This window comes from Sander lucioperca, chromosome 6 (assembly GCF_008315115.2).
Source record: "Sander lucioperca isolate FBNREF2018 chromosome 6, SLUC_FBN_1.2, whole genome shotgun sequence".
Lineage (NCBI taxonomy): Eukaryota > Metazoa > Chordata > Actinopteri > Perciformes > Percidae > Sander > Sander lucioperca.
Genome location: NC_050178.1, coordinates 34,485,491 through 34,507,510, shown reverse-complemented (window position 1 = coordinate 34,507,510; position 22,020 = coordinate 34,485,491). Strand labels below are relative to the sequence as shown.

General features: G+C 42.1%; 1 protein-coding gene across 5 annotated transcripts in view; it reads right to left on the bottom strand.

Annotated features, from left to right (window-relative positions):
- Nucleotides 1–15,979, bottom strand: part of LOC116034163 (plexin-A1) — a 218,965-nt gene extending 202,986 nt beyond the window's left edge. The window contains exons 1-2 of one of the 5 annotated variants that reach the window (XM_031276740.2): nt 15,941–15,979; nt 10,986–11,207 (exon numbers count right to left, since the gene is read on the bottom strand). The gene's annotated coding sequence lies outside the window, so the exon portion shown is untranslated. Of the gene's footprint in view, nt 1–10,985; nt 11,208–15,940 lie in introns of those variants that run through there. The other 4 variants (XM_031276718.2, XM_031276723.2, XM_031276724.2 and 1 more) reach the window with 4 other exon arrangements.
- Nucleotides 15,980–22,020: the final 6,041 nt, after the last annotated feature.

Genomic DNA, 22,020 nt, shown 5'->3' with positions numbered 1-22,020 from the left:
AGCAGACTGGGAGACGGGCTACTTTTGAAAATGTGTCTGTGCTGTGGCCAAGTTTGACTGTAACACTGATTGCCGAGGGCAGGATAAGGTGTGCCTTTTGAATGAGCTAAAAACAGCTTGTGCCATGTTTTGAAAACAGCACATGTAGTGATAGCTCTGAAATGTGTCTTTTTTTTAGTAGTTTGGGAGATGGAAAAGTCATGTATGGCCAATTCTAAAGTATGTTTCAGCTTGATGATGTTTTTGCATGGAAAATTGAAACTTTTCTGCCCCCTTTGTCCGTTCTAAAATTAATCACTGGTTTTATGCCTCTGTTTATTAAGCTACACTCAAGATTCACTGTTGCCTCAAGTGCCAGTTGGACAAATACTATCCGTCATGTGTCAGAGGGCAGGCAGACAGAGGCTGCTGGTGCACCAGGGGCGATGTCACGCTGATCTCGAGGGCCAAATGAGGTCACACTCTGAAACAACGGAGAGCCCGAGCCAATCAACCAGAACAGCCGCATTCTTCCACATGCAATGGGAAACAAGGTTCCTACTGCATTCCAACCAAAATCACGGATCTTGGTGAGGCAGAGGTGGGAGGAAGGCCCCAAGAGAAGGACTTGGAGAGACAGGAAGTAACTCCTCCCAGCTGCCACGCATCAGCACATCACACCAGTCACAAGTTACACACCCCATTTCATTTGGAATGTGGTGGCCCGACAAGAGCTGAATGGTATCGCTGGCGCATTCCTTCATGTTTGCTGGCAGCTTCGTCACATGCTCGGCCTCCTTAGCTGAACCAGAAAATCTACCAGATGAGAGAACAGACTCGCTTGGGCAAGCTCAAAACTATTCTGAAACAACCAATGAGCAACACTTAAAGATGCTCCTCGCTACCCTAGTTCTCTTCTTGTGGGAGATGACATACCACTGACCTATGTGACAGCTCCTGGTAGGGAGAAAGGAGGTCAGGGTCAGAGGTCACCGAGCACAACTGGAGCCATCATGGGACAGCAATGTGTAGCTTGCACTCACACCCACCTTAACACCCCTCCCCCACGATGCAGTAGCAGCTCAGAGGTTCTTTCCAGGCTGGGCAAAAAGCAACACAAGGGCAATAAAACCTCCATGGCCTCACTCCACCTTTAAAGTTGGGATCAGTCTAACCTTTGACCTCCCCCTATCCCACCCCTTCTTCCAGCTTGGAGGCCTTCTCCTCCTGCTCTTCTTTTATTTCTGGTTACAGTCGGCCCACCCCCTTTTCGTCGGTCCACCATTGTCTGGCCTGAAGTACTTATTCCCAGAGTGCCCCAGCTCTGCTTGCCTCTCCTCTGCAGGGGGCTGAGGAGAAGGAGACGACTTAAAAGCACCCCCGGGACGTCGTTGCAGCACGGAGGTAACCCAGGTCTGCTAAAAGAATTAGACTAAGCAGCCGCCAATGTTTGACACAACATGCCGTCGAGTGGTTTTCTCCTTAACAAGCTACGTAAGGGAGGAAAGGGGTGGAAATGGGTTTTACGGTCCTCGAGCACATGTTTTCACTGAGGGAGTAGAGGAAAAACAACCGGTCTTTCAGGAGCATCCTAAAACTTTTGGCTCAAGTTGTTGGATGTTAGAAGAAGGTTCTCCAAGCTGTTCATCAATGCCTACCAGGAAGTTGTCGGTCAAGAAAGAAGCAATGTTGTGAAAAAAGTAAAGCTTATAAACCTTATTTGAAGCCCTGTTGCATTGAGCTGCTTATGAAATAACAGTGTTATCATTTGCCTCCTAATGCCACTAACCTAAGTATTTGCATTGATTTGCAAGAGGTGGGAGTAGTATTACTGGGTAACGGTAGCGTCTGCGAGTAGAGAAAAGTCCCTTGTACATGTGTCTATGGTCGACATGCTATGCAGTGGCACAATGCCAACGCACAATGGAGGCCAGACTCGGCGGGCTACTCATCACTTCTCCCTCTTTAACCCTTTGAAAGGAACACAAAAGAGGGAGCTGACAAAGAAGCTGTGGAAAGAAAAGGAGGTAGTAGAGGAAGGAGGTGTAGGATATTCTATGCTGCTTCAGCACCGTTTTAAGTGTGAGTTTCAGACAACACATTTGTAATTTGACATTTGAATGTGGCTCCACCGTTTTTCCAGGAATCCAAACAATTTCTCAGGCAAGGACATAACACTTTTGGCATTTTTCCATTACATGATACCTGCTCGACTTGCCTCATCTCTAATCGCCTCGACGCACTGCGCGTCCGTTTTCCATTGCAGATTTTAGTACCGCCTCAGCTTGGCTGGTCATCATAACGGCGCCGCAGTAAACTGCCGTGACCTAACGCAACACACACACAGAACGTCGAAGGTGGGTTGTTGTTGCCACAGCCAGACGACACATTTTGTTTCAAATGAAGCTGGAGGCAGCAAAAAAAAAAAAAACACAGCTGGCTAAACTATTTAAAAATGGCAGGTTTGTTCAGGACACCCCCCTCTGAAGCGTTCCGACACCTTTTGGTATCGGCTCAGCTCGCTTGGAACCTCGACTGAGGTGGTACTAAAAAAAAAGAACCTGTTAGCAGGTACCAGGTACTTTTTTTCGTAACCAAAAAAGGCGAGTAGAGTCGAGGCGAGTCGAGCAGGTACCATGTAATGGAAAAGTGCCATTTGATTAGGGCTGTAGAGTAACTACCCTGCACCTACTACAAAGTATAACAGGCTTGCACTATTATTTATGTTCCAGTGTTCTTTAAAATAACATTTCTGTGGTTACAATATCTATTTCTGTTGTAACACTATGTAACTTTTCCCGCTTCGGTCCCCTACAGGTTGTCTCATTGGAACTACAGCTGCAGCTAAGAGTTACTTATGGCGTTTTTCCATTACATGGTACCTGCTCGACTCGCCTCGACTCTTTTTCGCCTTCCTTTTTTGGTTTTCCATTATGAAAAAAAGTCCCTGGTACCTGCTAACAGGTTATTTCTTTAGCATCACCTCCGTCGAGGTTCCAAGCGAGGAGAGGTGATACCAAAAGGTGACGTGAAAACCTGCAGACTACTGATTGGTCGGAGAGAATCGTCACTAATCACTGCGTCATCATTGCTAGCGACAGACAGGGGTGTCCTGAACAAACCCGCCAATTTTAAGTAGTTTAGCCAGCGGTGGGTTTTTTTGCTGCCTCCAGCTTCTTTTGAAACAAAATTTGTCGTCTGGCTGTGGCAACAACAACACACCTTCGACGTTCTGTGTGTGTGTTGCGTTAGGTCACGGCAGTTTCCTGCGGCGGCGCTATGACGACCAGCCGCGCTCGCCTCACGCATGAGGCGGTACTAAATCTGCAATGGAAAAATGAGGACGGGGCAACGCGGCCGAGCCGAGTAGAGCTGCTACTAGCAGTGGGTAAGCGCCAATAGTGTTGCTTTAACAGCAATCATTTGTAATCTGGATAACAGTTTCAAATAAACTAATACTGCTTTCAGTAAGAGCTTAGAAATGTTTTGAGTTGGCCCCAAACCCTGACAGGTCCCCACTTGGCCCTGCTGTGAAAAAGTGGCTACTGAGAGTTACACGTGGGGAGGTGAGAGGCTGGGAAGTGCTCCAAAGTGATTTAGGGCTAAAGCTACTCAAAATCTACCCTTCTTTTTGCAGCTGAAGTGGGATCGCACAGTGGATTTGAGAAGGCTAACTGCCCTTTCTGTTACGCTGAAAAACGAAAATGTTTTTTTCCTTTTACTGGTTTTCTGTGAAGTGTCTGCCTACATAAGACCTCACCCCCACACACACACACCCCCACACACACACACTAAACTAGCCAGAAGCACCAGCCCACATCTAAAGAGTGCCAGGCATTCAGGGAAAAAAATGAGTGATAAACAAAATGAATAAATGAGCACTTATCTCCATCTGGTAAACACACATGCAGGTGCTGACATCAGAGTGTGTGGTTTATGAGCCATGGAGCGTGTGTGCACGTGTGACTGTGCGCGCACACAAACACAAGCCAGAGTGCATTTAAAGGAGAGGAGAGGGAGAGTGATCCTGCCTGTGTCCAACACACATATGCACACACTTTCTCAATGCCCGCCACTGCCTCAGGGGCGACACCACCATACTGCTGACCTCTCTTGGAATAAGTCGCCCTTCCTTCCGCTAACATGGGGGTTGTTGCTGGCTAGTCCACAACCCAGCCACAGTAAAGGGGCCAGACAGGCAGCTAGCTGATTAATAGGCTAGCCCACGGCCATGCTTTCCCTGGGCAAGTGGCTCTCTTCAAAGGCCCGCCTTCTATTAGTCTTATTTACAGGGCTGGGAGAACAGACCGCCTGAATTAGTTAGGATACCCCTTGGTAAATACAAAAGAAACCAGGAGGCTGTGTGTGGGCAAGAAGGATGGAAGACAGGAATGAAGAAGTGGGAGCTACAGAGACTAAAAGGGGGGGGAAGCAAGCAATTATGAGCTGCTGCACCATTAACATTAATCACAACAATAAATGGCTATGTGCTTGTGTAAACTCTTCACTGTTTCATCTACTCCACAGTGGAGAGTCCTACCTTACATTAAACACGAGGAGTCCCCATGCTCGCACACGCACATGTTCAGATAGCATCCTGTATACCATCGTCCTGTACATTGTGCAAACTGATGATTATCTCGATGCAAATACATGCACACACACCCACAGTGCGCTGCCTCCTCTCTCACACAGTGGTTCTCATTAACAAGCCAAACATGCCTGAAGAGGCAGACAGACTCTAGTGAGCACAGTAAACAACCAGTAGGCTCCCTCGTCTAAACAGAGTCTATCTCAACATCAGCAACACACACTTTCTGCCAATGATACTGACAGGCTGGGCCAGATTCAATAGACTCAAAGATCTGCTTTTTTCCCCCGCACTGAACCAGTGAAATCTGGTGTTCTTTGCTCAAAAGCAACTTAGGAAGGCAAACATTGGATGATTGGTGATGACCTCGACCACATGCCAACGTTTTAGACGCTGACATATTCCGACATAGCAGAACAACAATACTGTACGGTGACACCTTATCATGTACATCTACACTTGTTCAATCAATAGAACACTATAGCTCTACAGTGGTGTATTCATTGGACACTATAGTGGACGCTTATCATTTTCATTTTTTTTTTTACAATTTACATTGAAATTGTATGACCTCACATGATTACTGCCTAATAAACCCTGATAAATAACCAGATCTTTTTTATTAAAAAAAAGAAACTGAGTCCTAACTACAGTGTGCTATTAAACAGCTTCAAGGTAAGTTGAATGTGGGTGTTTCCCCACCACACAATTCTTATTAGTTAGTGAGGAGGTTTAAAGACTCACCTGAGTTTGATTTACATTAAGGATCTTGTAGGCTATATTGATTTTGGAAGACTCCCTCTACAGTGACTAAGCAAGAAATAGAATAAAATGATACGGGAATAACCAGAATAACAGAACGTACTACGTGTAACCTGCCATGCCAGCTGCGCAGTTTAGCAATAAAATTATACAGATGACAGGTATAGTTGCTGTCTTACGTTTCAGGACAGAACTGTGACTTCCTAATATGATCGATAGCAGGCCCCAGCTCTTCTTCACAGGAGGAAATGCAACAAGAGATCCATTTTTTTATGTCCACACAAATCGGGAAGCTGAGCTGCCTGTCTGAGTCAAGTGTCTGAGGTGTGGTGGACAGAATGCTGACAAGAGCATTGGCATGCTGGGGAGGAAACCTCATATGCTGAGACCGTGCCCACTAGCTGCGGGGGCGGTGGGATTTCTACACAAGGCCACTGGGTCAGAAGTGGAAACGGGGGTCAACACTACATCTTTGGACCTTCAGATGGAACCTTCAGGATGACTGTAACTCAATCTCAGTTGATGACGTGCCAAGGGACTGTGGGTCAAACACAACCAATTACAGTGTTTCTTTGGTTTGGATGAGAGCCCATTCCAGAAATTATGAGATTGTCAATTTGATTTTACAGGAAAATTAACCTAACACGGTGCTCCTGTCAATAAAACGAAGTACCTGCAAAACGTGTTTTGCAAAGTTGTTCGTGCCCTACAAGTCAACCTCATCCTCACTCTGCTTAACACGCCAACCAAACTAATCAACAACTCTTTTAACAAAAGGAGACCATGTACATTCTTTTCGTCAACAGGCAGCACAGACTACAGTGGAATTTATTTTCAATTTGCAGCCAGATTAGCAGGCATGTTTTTGATACTGTCAGAACGACAGACATTTTTCTATTCCAAGTCGTCTTGAGTGAGTGGTCTTTTTAGTGCCTGCTTCAAAAAGCATCCCCCCGTATCCGAGCAGCTGTCACTTTCAGCAGGAACTGTGGAGGATGGAAGCGGGGGAGGGGTCCTTTGAAGGAATGGTTAAAAGTGGGCGATAAAAATAAACTGGGAGAGAGGAGAAAATTAATTATACATAACAGACAGTTCACTTGGATGAGCGTGACAAAGGGAGAAACTAAGGCTGCTACACAAAAAAAGCCAATTTCTGGCTCGGGAAATTTGTGCTCTGCCACCACAGTAGTCATATTTATTTGGCTACATCTAAAGTGAGGAATGCAACAAGGAATCTTTTTTGAGAAGGTCAAGGCATCAAACAGTACAGACAAGGCTTTCATTTCAAATTCTTCACACTGGTGTTCACTTCATGCATCCTCTCTAATTCAGGCAGTTTCCTGGGACCAAAATAAAACTACCAGCCCCAAGCTCACTCCCCTTCTTACAAATGTGATGGAGCTTGCAGATAGCTCAGTCTGCCTTTAAATTCACTTCTGATTGGCACTGATGAGGGTTTATGCTGCTGGCTCACCTGCAAACTCACCTCTTGATATGATTCGTAATGCAACAGCACTTTGCAGTTCAACACCACCCACTGACTCTCAATCCCAGCTTCTTATTCGGGCCAAATGGAGGTAATTTTTATTTGAGCAGTCTGTCAGACAGGCCCGCCAGGTATTGGCGAGTGAGTTTATTTCATATTAAGGCTTGTCGGCTGGAGAGGTGTTAGCACCATGAGAGCTGTGTGTCTGTGTGTGTTTGTGGATGTGTGTATACAACAGGGCCTTGGGGTAGAGCCCTGGTGCTGGTCCCTCTTTAGTGCGTTTTAATATTGCTGCTGCTGTGTGGCTCCTGGCCTCAGGGCGCCACACAACCCCCAGAGAGAGTCCATGTAAAAACACTCAAATAGAGAGAAAGAATGGGACAAGGCTCCGAAAGAGTTGAGGTGACAACATCGCGAAGGCGAAGAGGATTTGACAGAAGTTTAAAACATGAAAAAAAAAGAGTAAAAGGCAGACAAACACAGATTGAATAAAACACGCTCGGAGCAGAGCGCCGGCAACACAGCTAACATCTTTAGCAAGAGTGACACAAATGAAAACGTATGTAATAAAAACATGTCGTCTCCATCGGCTACGATATGAAAGCAGATATTGCATTACAGTGCCGCTGTGCCAAGGAAGCCCTCGTTCACACATGGGGGGGGGGGGGAGAGAGAGAGTTTAGACCATGGCGTACCCGACACTCTGACATAACACCTATATTGGTTTGAGAAGGGATTCTCTTTTCGTTGTAGTAAATGCTTCTTCATGCACTGAGCCAAGGCAAGCCATCTAGTCTAGACTAGTCATCCCACCAAAAATACTGAAGAACTGATTGAAAAACAGAAAATAGGGGAATTTTAAGACTGCTAAATTATGCCAGGGAGTCTGGACAGACAGAGAGAGAGAGAGAGAGAAAGAGAGGCAAAAGATGACGATGGAAGAGTAGGCCTTATATGTGCGTGGTCTCAGGGAGGAGAATCAGCATGAAAGAAGAAGGGAGAATGGGGAGACAGATCGGGAAAATTAAAGTAAGAAAAGGCAGAGAGAGAGGTGGTGTGGAAGAATGGAGGTAGACTAGCTGCAGACAACGATGGGCTCCTGACAGGAAGAGAGGGAGAGAGAAGGGGAGATTGAGAAAAGAAAGCCTGAGTGGCAGCATAAGTCTGGAGGCAGGCAAGAACGGCAGAGGAGTAGGCAGAGAGAGAAGGCGAGAAAAGGAAATGCCTAAACATGAGGTTGTCACACTGGTTTAAAATGTCGAGCAGTAAGGGAAACTGGAAAAGGAGCTTGATTGTGCAGTCTAGCAACACACACACACACACACTGCACACTGTGAGCGTGAACACAGTCTATATATCGACTCGCCGCATGAAAGCAATAAATCACAGTACAGCATACCCTGAAGGATACAGTTATGCACTTAAAGTCCTTTCACATATATAAACAATTTCAATGAACCAGTGAAGTAGCTTTTCACTCCAACTGAGAAAGTCCCATGTGAGCGTGATGGAATTTAATTCGAATCCCCTTTAATTCCTTTTCCTAAAATCCTTCATCAATATATACACTAAGACAGGCCAGTCTTACAGTGCCAAACCACGATTCAGTTCTCACTTTAGTACAGCTCTTCTGCTTTGTCATCCATCTACAATCTAATTAGACCTTAAATATGCCACTCACTGAAAAGTCCAGAGGAATGCGTCAGGGGGCGAGCCACACAAAGGCAGGACCGGTGGGGTGCAAAGTGCACATGTCAGCTTGAATTCCAAAGTTTGGACATCACAGATTTACCCTTCACGGCAGCAGCCAGACCGGACAGGGCAGACTTTCAAAATGCATGACACTGCTGGTCTATCGTGGGGCAGATCTGTATCATAATTAGGGAAGATTGTGGCAAATTGCTTGTAATGTTCTGCCTGGGTTGCCAGCTTTCATGTGAAATGCCATGCAAGGTCACAGTTTTGCCAAAACAAAATGATTTTCTGAAGACCTTGGCTGTATAAGGTGGGAACTTTCTGAAAACCATAAAGGGATTTCTATCTAGGCAAGATTGTTTCTCACAGATCTCCCCTAATTCGATTCCTATTTAGGTCACATAAGAATATGTGGTTATTTGGACATGTCTAAACATGTACAAATATCATTATGATCCATTGTTCTCCCGTGGATAATCACTTGAAGCATTTTTTCTTCTTCACACAAGCTACCTAGAACATTCTGTCATTTCCACACTTGTCAGCTAAATAAAACAAAATGTGATTACATAGTCCTTGCACAAAGAGAGTCATCACTATGTTTGGTTACAATACTGCCACTCCTTGCTGTCAGTCACACTCATGTACAGTAATGCTTGTTTTGATGGAACAAGTTAGGTGCACCTCTGTTGTTGTGTGGTTGGTGAGATATGTCAGTCTGTCTGTGGTTACATAAGTTGAAGCTGTGGCTGGGGACCACTTCTTAAACAAACACAGTTCAAATCTCACACCATTTCACATTTAAATGATGTGGGATTAAAACTGTGGCATAAGTGTTTGGTGTTATGCTGGTCACCGCATTTAACTGTCATGAGGCAAAATTGGGTCATGTCACTTTATGAAAAAGAGTAAGTCGCATATCTGTTTCTTATATGTGTTAGAGTGGTGCCACAGAATATAAAATACACCAATAAATACCACTAGGTTAATTAAATCTAAAATGCACAGTGAATACACTATAGGACTCCTACTTAAATATTACATGAATGTTGCTGTGTTGTTGTAGTTGTTTTTTTTGTGATGATCTAGGCTTTTTGTCTGGCCTCCCTCGTTTTTCCTAAAAAAAAAAAAAGGTTAAAATTATGTCTAAGCTCTTGCTCATCTAATAGGATTCATGAATACATGTTTAAAATGGGCTTCAACTGAATTCACGTAGTAGCGCGGGGTCGGGGGGTGTAGTCTAATTTGGTTAACCAGGATTTGATTAAAAAAATAGAACTGAGGAGAATCCGATAGAGCAATGAGAGCATGTTCAATAGCTGACAAACAATGCGCACTCAACACACCCACAGACAGCCCTCACCACTCCATCCCTGCTCAAAACTGGAATTCAATTGCTGTCGAATTACAAAGCTTACAAATTGCCTCTCATTCTTTAGCAGATTAAGGCTCTTTCACACCACACCAACACAATTTCTAATTATTGTAAAGCTAATAGGCTAATCGATTTTTTTTTTTTTTTAAGTAAGCTCCACGTCCCTCTGGAGAGATCCAACACAAGTCCTCCCTTAGGTCAATTTAAGAAAGCCGGGGGACAGCTACATTTACATGTGGGGAAAAAAACAAGCAGCAAACAAGCATGAAAGCAAATGTTTAATCTAAAACCAATGCATCCCCTCCAGTCTCCACGGACTATTTATCCAGGCGACAGTGAATGTCAGCTCCCTGAATACCTGTAATTATGTATGGTGGTCGGCATTCCTCCTCTGAGGCAATGCAACAGCCATACGCACCCTCAGCAAGATGCCTGCTGTTCCCGGAGGTTTGGTTTTATTACAAGACTCTAGATTTCACTGCAAGACGAAGCTTTTCCAGATCAGAAAAGTCTGTTTTTACTGCGGCCGACGTTTTCAAACCAACCAGAAACTCACCTCACACTGCACCAAATCCGAGGTTACTTGCAAAAGAAACACCAACCTGTTCTTAGTTTCAAGTGCCAGGTGGTTACAGCGAAGAAATAATTATAAAAAGAAATGTCCAAATTAATTAAGTTAGCCACCTAAAGCCTCGTTCGGCGCCCAAAATATCCGCAGTTGTACAGTTTGGTGTGGATCAATCCGACTGGTGGTCACACCGGGGCGAACATTCAACACACCGCTAACACAAACACAAGCATCCTTCACACAGCAATACACGCATAAATTACTGGATATTAGAGCTACTCTACACCCCCTTCGTGCCCTTTTCACGCCTGGGTTTGGTTGGAGCTTCAAGCTCTTCAAACTCGTGGAGAAACCAGACGCCGAGAACGGAGAAGGCATGGGGAGAAGCGGGGGGAACACAACGACCAACTCACCACACGGAGCAATGGAGAGAAAAAAAAATGTAACCTAAATATTTCAGCCGGCTCCACCAAAACCCGTTCCTTCCACACGAAAAAAAAGGCTTGCACGGAGTTTTAACGGTACTTACAGGTTCAAGTGATCCGTAGGTTAGATATCCTCGCCATGTTTTTAAATTCCAAAACTTAGGGACATTCCACTCTGGTCACGGAGCGGCGGTGCTCTCTCTCCGGCGGCTCCCTGCGTGTGAATGGAGAGGACAGGAATGCAACTCCGGCTCCAGGAGGAGGGAGGAGGCGCTCTGCTGCTGCAGTGCCGCTTCGAGCCCATAGAGGGCGCTCCGCGCCGAGTGCTGGTGTGACAAGGACATATGTGAGCCTTGACATTACATTGTTATTGCAACAATTCGCCTTTCCCACACTTTTACAAAATAATTTATTTTATGTTGTACCCAATTTAACTTTATTTTACTTTATTAATATTCTTATATTTTATATTTAATAGTAATTTAATGTCATGTTTTCAGTTGTATTTTAATCAATTCATGTCAGTTTTAACTTTTGTGTACAGTAAAAGTTTTTTTTAAATTACATGAAGCACTTTTTTGTCCTTATGTGTGTATTGCACGGATTACTGGTATTACTTTCTGTCATATTTTAGGTATAATAGTACTTGACAGGTAAGAGAAATTGGCAAAATACTAATTCAGGAAAGAGATTTTTTTTTTTAATGCATACAAAATCAAAACTCATTCTGTGCCACATTTTGATGTAGAACACCGTTTTTTTGATTATTATTTAATTTTCACATTCACTGTAAAAAATACTCCCAGAAGTAATCATTTGATTTTACATAAATGTCCATCATCATAATGTCTACACTGTACCATATAAATATGGTAAGTTAAACAGTTCTCTTTAAAATAGAGTATTTATTTGCTACTCAACTCAAGCTTGGGGCCAAACTCAAAAGTGTGAATAAAACAGAATCATAGACATTGTTAATGTCTATTACCACTCCAACAAATACAAAAAATCATAAAAGTATTAAAATCATCATTATTTTAATTGTCATCATGCCGACTATACATTTTAAAGCACCTTTCTGGCTCAAAGTTTGGACAGAAGACAAGGTTCCATAAGAATTGGACAGCAAAAGGATAGTGTGTAGGGTTTACAGGGTGGTGGTGAGAGGGGGCAGGAGGTGACAACAAATATTTGTACTGCAACTGAGTGACACAAGTAAAGCCCTGACAGGCACGGTTTAGCCTTGATGTGATGTAGAATATTGGATACCTGCATGTAACATTTATAGCAGAACCCATCTAAGCTAAATATACAGTAAATAGTGTTAAAAAATAGAAAATGCCCTGGGAGATGGTAGGAAACAGGTTTGGTTGTGAGCACCCAAACAAGGCAGGCTCCTAATTAAATGAGGAGGCCCCGGGCCTGGCTGTCGCATCCCACCAGCTGACACAATCACACCGTCTAACTTACACTGAGTGACACTCGGATGACAGATTTTGGATACAAGCTGCGCCCGTAAGGCTATGCAGCCAACTTTTAATTTCTACTCTTTTCTTATGATAAGAAATCTCAAGACAGTTAAAGTGGCTTTGAAAGTTGAATTTCAATTTTCATCACGCAGTCAGTGACTACCAGGAGCTTAGACAAAGTGTGTTTTGGGCACTGTTCCATGATGTCTCTGCAGCAAGGAAGCTTTTGGGATAACTGAGTTATTCAAACAGGCAGCTCAGGTTACCAATTGCACTCTGGAGAGCAGGGAGCAAGATCTGGCACTAACCACACCACCTGGTCCCGTACCCTGAGTATGTGTGTGTGTGTGTGTGTGTGTGTGTGTGTGTGTTTCAGAGAGGTAAGGGGAATGTGTATTTTTGATTAAAAAACATAAAGACATTTGTGTGTGTTATGTGAATAAAAGAGCAGCTGAATTTCAGCACTTGCCAGGAAATTTCCCATGAATCTATCACACCACCTAGCATTCAATAGTTTTCAAAAGCCCACTGTCTGCCATTAGAAATGGTTGGTTTGGCCGAAGTAATACTAAGAGATTAGCCTCAATTACCATGTGAAAGGCCTCTGGACCATGCCATTCCCTATCTTACACTTAAACACATTGATTAGCTCTGAGTTAGTGCGGTTAACGTCTGTCCTGTTTCACTTCAGGCCTACAGTAAGCTCTCATGGGAATATTTTCATGGAGTATGAAACATCAGAGTGAGTACAAAGTTAGCCTTGTGCAAAACAGGATCATAAAACTGCATGCAAAATGGGCAGTTGCTTCCTTTCTGTTGAACCCAGTTGTACGCTGTACTATAATATGGTCAAGATAAAGTTACAGCATCTTCAAGATGCTTAAATAAAACACTTCTCCTTTTCTATATAGTTTACAACCAAACGTTGTTTTACATACAGTGCTCAGTGATGTTTTTTTCTTAAAGAGCCAGATTAATCTTGGCTGTCATGATTTCACTAGACAGTGCCCAGGCAGAGCAGCTTGGGTTGAAAGCACAGAGAATATTAAATAAATGTACGCATGCCTGTTTGGTGGTTTGCTTGCTGTTTTGCTCTCTATTTGCTTTTTTTATTCATGCACTATTAATGGACCTGTGTTTGGCAAGAAGAACAAACATTTTAAGTGAGCAGAGAGATACAAGAACTGACTGATTAGAGAGAAAAGAGTCCCTGTGTGTGTGTGTGTGTGTGTGTGTGTGTGTGTGTGTGTGTGTGTCCTTGAAAACACACAGAATACACTACCCTGCATATGTGCAGACACATATACATACTGTGCAAAGATACTCATACAACTAAGCAAGGATGTGTGCATTAATGCTGTGCACCCACATACATAAAATAAAAGAAACGGATTCTGCAGCTTCTCTGTCTACACTATCTATAAAAAATAAAATAAAAATCACAATAGTTGCGTTCATAGAGAGACCACATTCAAATGATCTGTTTTTTTCAGACATTCCTGATTACATATCAACTGATGATACTGAGCTCTATCAACAAACCTGATGTTTTAATTCTCAAAACCTGAAAGATGATCAGTGTTTGTTCATCACCAGAAGGCAATGGCATCTCTTCCACTGCCCATGAAACCCAATCCTTCTTACTCAAAGCAAAAAAAAAACTGGATCTGTGCCAATTAGGTGAAACTAATCAGATTTGAGCCAGTGGGTGAATTGCAGGTTTGGTGTCCTTGTAACCTGAGGTGGCGCAGCTCCGTCTAAACAGGTAATGAGCCATTAATTGGCTAACAACAAGATGGCTAACTATTAAGGTAGCACGGTTACAGGATATCATCCTGCTAAACTTGTCTGATCTGTTTGTACAGTCACTCCAATCCCATTTCAGCTCTCAGGATCTTCGGCATGTTTATGGAAACACGCCATCTGTGCGCCGTCAGACCAGGACAGATAGAAGCTTCTTGAAATACCTGTTCGAAGCTAAAGCATACAGCCAGTCAAATGCCCAAATAAGCTCTGTGTCTCTGTTGAGATTTAAGACAATGATAAGATGTTTGAACAGTTTGGACAAAATACCTGCTAAAATACTAGTTTTTCTTGATTCCTGTGACAAGAAGATTTCGCCCATTTGGCTGGTGTTTTTTGTTCATTGTACAGGGGCTGACTTAACATACTGTTATAACAAGGAAACAATGTCCTCTTTGATGATGAAATCCTCCTTAAAAGGCTAGTCATTCACCGGATCTGTTGTTTATAGTAAGTCTACAACAACAACAACAATTCTCCCTGTGTCCTAGGCTCACTTCACCCTTGATGTATAGTCCACTCATATATGCTATGTGGGTATAATTCAGTGGAATCATGATGATCACATTGCATTTTTTATTGTATATATTTATGTTGTTAAAATAGTGATTCCAAGTTAGTTGTGTTAGTTTTACATCCTACACATTGATTTTGAAGAAATATCCGTATTAGTATACTGTAATTATTTCAACCATAGTGCCCAGGCCAATTGATAGCTGCTAAAAACAATTATACTTGATGGTTCATACTTGTAGTTTGGGTTTCTACTAGAAGATGTTTACATGCTTTATTGTTGAAAAAACACTTCATTTTTCTCATACCGTCTGTCTGAATATACCTGTATTCACCCTGAAACACTCCATTGTAGCATCTGTCTCTTAAAGCCCCCCTCCTGAAAAAGCCCAGTCTGCTCCGATTGGTCAGTGTTTCCGGCTCTTCCAGATGTTAACTCTCAGAGTCTCTACACCGTCATTGCAGCCGGGGAATGACTGTAACGGCACTTATAAATGCACTATATATGCATTATATATAATATAGCTGTAACATCACAACTTTTAAAGAAAGAGTTTCTGAATATGGACTGTGTGTCTTTCTCTGTATTGAATGTTTTGATACTTTCAAATTTAAATTTAAATCCCACTTGTTACAATATGGGACCTTAAAATATGTTTTTTAAAAGCTTCCTTTGCATCTGTAAACATTAAATGTATGTGGTAAATTCAAAAGCGTTAGTGCACTGCCTCTACTGTAGGATACATCTATATGATATGGCATCAGTTGGTAGCAAAGAGCAGTAAAAAAATACATTTGTTTATGTGCAACCTTTCGCCAATTATTAATGTTAAATATGACAAAACATTCAATTTGAGTAAGTCACAGAATCACATCTCAACACATGGGCTCATTAGGAAACTCACATATTAAACAGGAGCATAAGTAGACATCAAGAAAGCAACCCGGAGTTTGGCGGAAGTGAAAGTGTTGCATGCATTTCAGCATTATGCATATGCTACATGTTTGAAATAGTAATGTCTTAAGTAAGGTAATATGACTTAAGAATATTTCCACCTTAATTATTCATTCAGAGTGCATTTCAGTTGTGGGAAACCTTAAGAGCCTCTAGAGACTTGTTCTTTAAATTGCTGCAACCGTATAGGCAGGCTTATTGGCCATGATTTAATGTGCATCTTTTCATAGACCTCAATTATCAATTAACTGTAAGTGTACACCACTGGGAATATTCTCAGTCGTGTCCGCCACATTAACATCCATTAGAAGGGAATCACCTGTCTGCGCTGGAGCTCCTCAGCTGCTGAATGTTTTCCTCTGGGCTGCAATCTGTCATAGTGGAAAGAAAAAGACTGGTATATAATCATTTGGAATTGCTGGTGAAGGTGGTCACAAATCTCAAAATTAACAGTTTGGATCTCACCGAATGACTGGTGAGCCTGAAGACTGATTCCTCTAATTATGAATGTGGCTGGAGAGTAGAGCCACCATGAAAATACAGCAGATTTGTGACCTCATTAAGTGTTAACATTTTTTGCTGGAGGTCTCAATTTAAGAGCCAAGATCTTAATAATGAAAAACTAAGTTGTGTAATTTCAGCAAAAAACAGGTTTGCCATTAAGCTTTTCTGAGTCTATTAGGGGCAGAAGTTTTCTGATGTATGTAACAGCTATAAAAAGCAATGACATATATATTCCATGAATGGAGCAACATGATTAGAAGCATGTGTGCCAGAAAGCACACCTCATACGGCATTTCAAATGTAACAATATTCATTTTCGGGGAGCTGTGTGTCGAGTCAGGCATGCTGGCTAGTTTATGCTAAGCTAGTTAGCAGCTCTGCTTTCCCTCTCTCTGCCCACCTATTTTAAGAAACTTGAAAGAAGCCACCTTATTTGGTGCAGAAATATTTGAAGTGCCCAATCATAATTAAAATCTAGGTGGAACCTAATTAGTTAGAAACAGCCTCTTTGTGTTGTCTCTCGGCTGCCATCACACACTTAATGTGGCCTTTCTGTGTTGGCTTCTGATGTGTGCAACTTGGGGTGTGCATGGTAGGGAGACGCACAACCAGCTTTTTGATTAAACGCAACTTATTTCATTATGATCAAAATTACAGGAACTTGGGTCGTGACTTTCTTTTGATGTTGGCTTTTTTAATTTGATGGGCATGGGATTTGGAAGACAATGAGGAGCAAAGGAGAAAGAGTAGTGAAGACAGGGGGAGCTTTGCTGTTTCTAGATGTACAACTCAGCTGCTTTCGTAGATGTCCTTCAAGAGTTTAGCTCACTTTAAACCACATTCATACTTTTCTGCTCAGTGTGCAGGCCTGAAATTTTATTACTTTTCTTTTCTTACCCACACTGTACAGGTGTTTATACACCAAATAGTTTTTATTTGTTTTTGTGTTTTTATGACTGGCCTGTTTTATTGTTTTGTGAAGCACTTTGTAACGTGGAGTTTGAAAAGTGCTCTATAAAAGATTTTTATTATTGAGATCTTGCAAAACAGTGTTTCTGTTACAAGTGCAATATGATGGATATTTATATGCTTTTATAAAATATCTAAACAACTATTGGATGTATTTTCATGGAATTTTGTACAGACATTCATGTTCCCCAGATGTGGTGCAGAGCCTACTGAATTTGGTGAACGCCTGAATTTTCCTCCAATACCACCAGCAGGTAGATATCTTTTTTAGTAAATTGGGTCCACAACTATTGGATGGATTGTCATGAAATTGAGTACATATTTGTTCATGGTGCCCAGAGGATGAATCCTAATGGCTTTGGTAATCCCCTGACTTTACCTCTAGTGCCATCAGCAAGCCAAACTGTTTAATTTGTCCAATACTTATACATACAATACAATACTACGACCAAATACCTACAAAGCTAATGATATTCCCATCAGTCTCAGCTGTACTTTGTGTTTAGTCCTAATTAGCTTATGTTAGCATGCTAACACACTAAACTAAAATGGTGAACAAGGTAAACATTACATCTACTAAATATCAGCATGGTAGCTTTATCATTGTGTGCATGTTAGCGTGTTGATGTTAGCAATTAGCTCAAGGCACAACAGTGCCTAAGTGTACTCTCAAATGTTGTGAGAAATATAGCAGGTTATAATGAAATCTCTGATTTGCTCTAAATCATACCATTCTGTATGGTTTCAGACACATACGTACTACCGGCACATACAGGTACTTCGCTAAAACTCAAGGCCGCGCCCCCTTTTGGAGGATAGAAAACAGACGATTCCATAGAAGTCAATGCAATTTGACGTGTGTTTGGATCATAATTTTGACAAATGTGTGTGGATTTCTTTCTTGTTAAACAGATGGTTTGTTTTATACACATGTCTAATGTTTATTGTGTGACTTTGCCTGAACCTGAGCGTTCACGATACCTTAATAAATTAAGGTTGATCGCTGTCATGTCCCCTCAGTCTTCCCCCGTACATCAGTAGATTAATGACCCAACACGGTGGCCGCATACTGCTTATGTAGAAATACATATCTGATTAAATTACTATTAGGCTGAGTGTCGTCTGTAATTAACCAATCTGTTATTAATAACCAACTGGTAACCAAAGGTTGGATCTATAGGCTGAGATTTAGTTGGAGATGACAGTCTGATGCTGCTAAACTGTTAGCAGCCTCCTACTAAAGCTAACGTTAGCTATCCATCAGTAGTAACTGTCACCAGCATCATTTACCACACTGACTGAGAATATTCACGTATCTTATGAGCCTCATATATCAGTGAGAAAGTCTCCATTAACCCGCTACACAACAGTTTTTTCAGCATTTTCCTGTTTCTCTCCTGATGTGACAGCGCGATTCTTCCCTCTCATAGGGAGCCTTGGCCATGCCGGTCTGGTCTATAGCCTGGAGCCAAAGCCCATCTATCAGGATCTATTTTAGGACATGGCAAGAGGACAAATCGAAGACCAGGGTTTGTGGATGTATTGTTGGTGCAACAAACTACTCAGCAACTTTTTGGCATAGTTATCCATTTAATTTATTTAATTAAATTTAGTTTGTTTAAAGTAAAAGTTTGGAGTGATTTACATTTCCTCTGTCATTTATGCTGTTGTTGTCTATGGGGAACGCAGGATTGTTCTCCCCCAGAAAGGGGCATGGTGATGAGACCTTCCCTCGGATGACGTATAGAGCTCAACAATCCCGCCCCTCCTCTGAGAGACCTTGGGTTCCGGAAGTAAATTTCCCATTAATTTCTCTCATTGACGTCTGGAAAAATCCATACATAAAGAGTTTTAGACCATGCCTTAGGCTAACCAGCTACGACGTGACTCATAAGCATACAACATATAATTTCGACTGAAAAAACTAACAGAAAATCCAAAAAAAGTCAAAGGTACAAGACTGTGTACATAGTTTCATTATCGAGCGAAGGAACTACTCATCCCATAAACCACTGCACAACACTGAATAAAGGAAGCTACGTTAGTTTAGCTAACAGCTAATTTAGCAAACCGCTAGCTGAGACAGCATGTAATAACTTTAAAAGACCTTCAAAATAAAACCTGAAAATAACAGTTAAAATATATAACAGCTGTTACGTCAGCTATAGCCTGCTTTACCCAGTGTTTATTTGAGTTAACGTTATTGTAGACTGAATCAAGCTGTCAGCCAGCGGTTAGCCAAATTAGTTGTTGGCTAAACTAACGTTAGCTTCCCAGTGGAGGCTAACGGCAGAAGCGTGGAACCGATCATGTTTCATGCAGTGTCGTCAATCCTCGTAAAACAGGATTATCATTTTGGGCATGTGCATGACGGATCGTGCAGGCAGCTCCCGGCAGCTCCCCCTCCTCACCAGCATGAGTTCCACCAATCAGAGGCATCACTGTGGGATTGTGGGATTGTTCAGGATTGTGGGTAATGGAGTACTTATGCAAGACATTGCGAATAAAAGACATCTCAAAACAAGGTTGGTGCCCCATGAACTTTTGGCATCTATATGAGCATATACAATCGCTTAGTCATGTCGTAGCTGGTTTTAAGTCTACCATCGACGCTTACGATTTTATGGCTTATACTTCAATTTGTCAATGGAGAAAGTGCATTGTATTTTTACTTCCGGAACCCGCTGTGGGCGGGACTGTTGAGCTCTATTGCCAGTAGTACGTATAAAAAGAGTTTCATCATCAGTGCTGATCTTGGATCAGCTCAGCCCTTTACATTAGGATGAATTAGACACTCCTACTCTGGGATACTTAATACATTTTGGTCCAGACCTTTTCCTGGGAGAGACAGTGTGTCAAAACATCTTCTTCTAATGACTGCCTATACTTCGTCTAGCTGCTTTAAAATCAGGGGCCTTATGCCAAGCTTTTGCCCATGCCAGGTTTTAGGTCTCAGTGACAGAGTTTTAGTCATATCTTGGCAGGTATGCTTATGCCGAGGGTTTCTCTGAGCAGGATGTTTGGGGTTTAGCTGGTGTTATATTAACAGGGTCTGTCATCTCAGCTGGGCCCAGAGCTGAAATCAGATCTAACACACGTCTCTGCCTAACAGTAAGGTGACCAGATTTGTGAGACAAAATCCGGGGACATTTTCAGCTCAGAAGCGTAAATACCTCCAAAACAGGTAATGTTTTTATCTATGTAAAACGTAAAACGGGGACACTGCCTCAGGGGCATCATTAGACCTAGAGCTGCACTGGGGCACAAGCCCCCCTAGGGGGGGGGGTCCATGGGCATGCTCCCCTGTAAGAAAACTTTGTTTATTTTAACGTTTAAATGCATCAGTCTGGTGCACTTTGAAAAGAAATTCAGAGGTTAGACTTGATTATTCTTATCTATGGATGGAAATATTTGTGCTGTAGCCTGAACTATTTTGCACTTCAGAATTATAACCATGCACACACAGGTGGAATAGTTCTTTTTGCATTAATGTCACTAGGAAGCATACCAGTAGAAATATATATTCATATTTGTAAGTGGGATATATATAAGTAAGTGGGATTGTCTGGAATCTGGCAATATAATATACATACAACATAACCATTATGGTGGGATACAGTGGCTAAGAAATTTACAAAAATGTATGTGCTGACATAAATAGTTTACATGAGAATACATTATAATTTTGGCCCACAGTTGGAGACCATGTAGAAATGTTGTTGCAATTTCAAAACCGGATTACCTGGGAACTGCTTGTTGTACCAATGCATGTGGTGAGTGAAGAGTTTGTGAGATATTTCACAGAGAGTAATGGGTGTGCAGAGATTTATGCAGAATGCAAATATGTGCTTTCATGTAAGTTCAATGTTAACTTTCTCGCAAACCATTTGTCACAGCAACTGGCGCTAATATCATTGGAAAGCTTAGATTCTGGTTGAGGTGGTTGTGCCAGACTCATGCCTTTGGCTGAGTCTCTATCTGTCAGAGGGAGAGCAGGAGTGCGGTTGTGAAGAAGTTGGTAATAATTTCATGGCGCAGATTAACACTTTTGCATGCACTATATCCGTGTCACATTCTCATTACGGGCTGAGCCCCCTAAAGGTCTGATCCTAGAATCACCCCTGCTGCTACTTCATACTTGTACTCCACTACACCTCAGAGGGAAATGTTGTAATGTTTACTGCACTACATTTATCTGACAGATTTTGCTTTATTGCTTCACGCTGGGCTTGTTTCTGCAACAGCTCATTGAGTATCAGATACAATTAAAACTATTGAGGAAATATTTTCCTTTGACATTGGTCCAGTATTAAACGAGATCACTGCAGTCGGCAACGGCGAAACAAGCTACAATGTAATAGGACAATTGTCCAGCTTGTATTTACATTCATAAAAGTGCTCGTTTTGCCACTGACATGCTCAGATTAATATTGTGTGTCTGACAACATTATAGAAAGGATTTCTAAGGAGGTCGACCTTTCTGTTAAAGAGTAAGATCCTTTTTTTAAACAATAAAAAATAACTTTTTTATATATAGGACTTTTTATTTTAATAAAAAAAATAAAAAGTCTGCAAAATTGCGTTCGCTAAACCCACCAGACTTCTAAAACATCTCTGAGCAGCGCCTGCTCTGGCTGTCTTGAGCCTGCGTGTGTAGGGTGCGCGACTATACGTTTGGTCAATGTTTTCTTTCTTTCAGTCACAGTGAAAACCGGGGACATTTCCGGGGACAGGTCACCGAAACTGGGGACGGTCACCCTACCTAACAGTTATGAATTGTGTTGCTTCCTGAGCGCTGAGAACTTGCAGAACAACACTTTAACCCAAGACACACATTAAAATATCAATTGTTTTTTTTCATGTGTAAAATAGATAATTGTCATGACCTGGCTCACACAGCCATGACAAACAACAAGACATACACAG